General features: G+C 37.4%; 1 pseudogene; it reads left to right on the top strand.

Annotated features, from left to right (window-relative positions):
• The first annotated feature begins 520 nt into the window (after positions 1–520).
• On the top strand, positions 521–1,484 carry LOC124242568 (olfactory receptor 2AE1-like; annotated as a pseudogene).
• The last annotated feature ends 2,576 nt before the right edge of the window (positions 1,485–4,060 follow it).

Here is a 4,060-nt window from a genome sequence, read left to right as displayed (position 1 = left end):
ACCCATGTATCGCTTTCATCCTTGCTGCCATGGACACTTGGTTTGTGAGTCCATCATCATGTACAAGAGTGGCTGAGAATAAGTCCTAACTGACTTCCACAGAATGGGTTAGCACTTGGATAGGATAACTCATCCTCTGGACAACAGTAATGGGTATTTTGTCCTTGTTTTATATGACTATTTCATGTGATTTTCATTGTATGAGGGACACTGATATCATGTTAGGCAGTAGATATAATTCCTTATTAATGAGGAGAGGCTCTTGTTTGATGTTTGGCACTTAGAACTTAAATATTCTGGAATTTCAAAGTATCATCTTGGTGAAGACAGATTTACAGTTCTTGTTATAAAAAGTTATTTCAATGATTTTAACTGTAAAATAATGAGAAACAGAAAAATTTTCTTCAAAAGTTGCGCCATATATCAAAAGGTCTTATATTCAGGATTGTAGTAAACCCAGGATTTCTGATATCACATTTCATCTCCACTTTCTGTCTCTACAGGTCCTGAGAAAGGGGAAATGTGGCAGAGGAGTCAGACCTCTCTGGCAGACTTCCTCTTTGAAGGGCTCTTTGATGACTCCTTCACTCACTTTTTTCTTTTCTCCTTGACGATGCTGGTTTTCCTAGTAGTGGTTCGTTTCAACACTCTCACCATGCTCCTCAAATATGCTGTGACCAGGCTTCATACACCCATACTTCCTGCTCAGCCAGCTCTCCCTCATGGATCTGATTCGTGTCTCCACAACCATCCCCAAGATGGCTACAAACTACCTTTCTGGCAAGAAGCCTGTCTCCTTTATGGACTGTGAGAACGAGTACTTCGTCTATTTGTCTGTGGGTGGTGCTGAATGTCTTCTCATAGGTCTCATGCCCTGTGACCACTATCTTGCCATCTATCATCCAATGTGTTACACTGTACTCATGAAAAGAAGGTTGAGACAGATGATGGCTGTCATGTCATGGTTGGGAGCATTCATAAATTCCCTAATTAACACGGTGAGCTTAATGCATTTCTGTTTTCATGGGCCTCAAAAAATCCAACACTTTTCTTATGTTTTCAGCTGTTGTGAAGTTGGTATGTGGAGATATCACTGTTTATGAGACCACAGTGTACATCACCAGCATCCTGTTTATCCTCCAACCCATCTTCCTGGTTTCTACATCCTATGCCTTCATCCTTCACAGTGTTCAGCTGGGGGTAAAAGAAATGCCTTTACCACTTGTAGTTATCACCTCACTGTGGTTTCCCTCTTGTTTGGTTCCTGCATACTCTCATGTATGAGGCCCAGGTCCCAGTGTACCTCATTGCAAAACAAAGTTGGTTCTGTGTTCTATAGCACAATTACTCCCACACTGAATCCTTTGATTTTTACTCTCACGAATAAGGATGTGGCAAAGGCTCTGAGGATAGTGCTCAGGAGAGATATTAGCACCCAAAGACAGAAAATCATTTGCCCTGATTATGAGAGTGGAATGGGATAAGCTCCCTAAATTGATCTGGGTAAACCCCTAAGAGTTTTCAAGGGTCCAAATCCCTGAATACTACTGCAAAAATGAAATGGTCAACACAGAATTCCAGTATTTTAACTCAGTTGCAGGCATCTAAGCACTATAGAGTACTATCTTATGCCATTTGAGCTGCTATTCCAAAAATACCATAGACTGGGTGGCATAAACAACAAACATGCATATTTCACACTTCTTGATACTGAAAATTCCTAGATCAAGCCTTGAACATGCTAGACTCTCTCTAATTTCCTTTTAATATCTTTAAATGTAAACCTGCCAAAATGTGCTTCCCTGATGACCATATCCAAAGCAACACCCTCCATTCTCTGTCCCCTGCTTCCAATTTGTAACACTACTCTCCATGATTTTGCATGATGTTATGTTATGTTATGTTATACGTATTGTCTCTTTGACTACAGTGTAATCTCCCTGAGGGCAAGGACTTGACTTTGTGTACTATTGCCTCACCCAGAGTCAAGAAAAGAGCCTGACATGAAATAAGTGCTCAGTAACTGTTTGTTGCATGGATTAATAAATGAAAGGAGCCTCAATTGCTTTGCTATCCATGATAACATTAATTTTATTTAATTCAGAGATGGGAAAATATAAAAATGAATAATACTGTGGATGACTTTGTAAGACTCATTTGTGTCAGATAGCCAGAAATTAATCCCAAGCAAATGCAGTGGCCTGACATCTCAGTGAAGCCTCTTGGAGTCTAGTGGTCTGAGGGATGCCAAAGTGAGGGGCAAATTTCTATATCTTGCTTCCCCTATTAGTTAAAAAAAGTCATGAAGTCCTGGAACCATCTTACGAAGAACAACACATAAGTTCTGAGAGCAAAGTTGTGCTTTCTAAGACAAGCAAGTACTTTCTTTCTGAGAAATAGGTTTTTGGCATTGTATAACAAGAACCACCAGTCCTGAGTTGAGTGTCATCTTACCCACTGAGCCCTAAGGTTGGATTCTGTAATGCTCCAATATCAGGTAGAATAAACCATACCTGGGTTGTTTCTGAAGGCACAAGAGTGATTCATAAACAGCTAACTCACAATCCAAGTTAAAGACAGGTGGTTGTTCTGCTACCTCTCCCAATCTACACACACAACAATGTCCTTGTCATGAATCTTATAAGATTATTTGAGAATGAAACAATCTCAGCCAAGTTTATGGATGATTATTTGTGTAATCTGAGCATCTTCCAAAAGTAAATAATATAGTATTCTAGGGGATCCACTTGAAAAGAGATATTACGCTACATTATTGTAATCATTCTATACATATCCTGGATATATCCTGGTTTACAAATATTTTATCTCATTCCATATCTTGTCTTTTCAGCCTGTTGATTGTGTCCTTTGATGAACAGAGCTTTTAAAATTCTGATGTAGTCCAATTTATCTATTTTCATTCTTTTGTCTATGCTTTTTGTGTCATATCCAAGAAGTCATCAGCAAACCCAATGTCATGAAGCTTTCCCCTTATGTTTTCTCCTAAAAGGTTTATAAGTTTAGCTCTTACATTTTTTTTTGATACATTTTTAGTTAACTCTTGTACATGTTCTCTGCACAGTAGTGGTCCAACTTCATTCCATTCCCAGTAGGAAGCAAAAAGAATAAAATATTTAGGAATTAAGCTAACCAAGGAACTGAAAGATTTGTGCACAGAAAATGAAAAAACACTGCTTAAAGAAATTAAGGACATATAAACAAATGAAAAGATATTCTGGATCCATGGATTGGAAGAGTTACTATTGTTACATCATCCATAACACCCAAAGTGACCTACAGATTCAATGCAACCTCTATCAAAATCCCAATAGCATTTTATTCAGAAAAACCTATCCTAAAATTCATATGGAATCAAGGGATTTCAAATAGCCAAAACAAACCTGAAAATGAATAAAAATTGAGCACTCAAATTTGTCGATTTCAAGACTTAGTAGAATGCTACAGTAATCAAAACAATGTGGCGCTGGCTTAAAAACAGGCATATCGACCAATGGAGTTCAACAGAGAACACAGAAATAAAACTTCTCATATATGGTTAAATGATTTTCAACAAGAACGCCAAGATCATTTAGTAGGGAAAGGACATTTTTTTCAATAAATGGTGCTGGGAAAATCAGATATGAAAAAGAATGAAATCGGATCCTTACCTTACACTATATACAACAGTTAACTGGGAATGTATCAAAACCTAAATGTGGGAACTAAGTTTATAACTCTCTTAGAAGAAATCATTGGGGAACAGGTTTATGACATTGGATTTTCCCAGTGATTTCTTGGATATGACAGGAGAACCTAGGCAACAAAAGTAAACATATATAAATTGGACTACATCAAAAATTTAATAGTTCTGTTCATCACAGTATGCAATTAGTAGAGTGAGAAGACGACCTATGGAATAAAATTTGTAAGCCATGTGCTTTTTAAGGGGCTAATATCCAGAATATATAAATAATGACTACAACTCAGCAACAATAAAACAACCTGATTAAAAAATGGGCAAAGGACATGAATAGACATTTCTCCAAACAAATTGTACAAA

Source organism: Equus quagga, chromosome 7, assembly GCF_021613505.1.
Source record: "Equus quagga isolate Etosha38 chromosome 7, UCLA_HA_Equagga_1.0, whole genome shotgun sequence".
Lineage (NCBI taxonomy): Eukaryota > Metazoa > Chordata > Mammalia > Perissodactyla > Equidae > Equus > Equus quagga.
The sequence above is the reverse complement of the archived record's forward strand: the minus strand, read 5'-3'. Positions and strand labels throughout refer to the sequence as shown.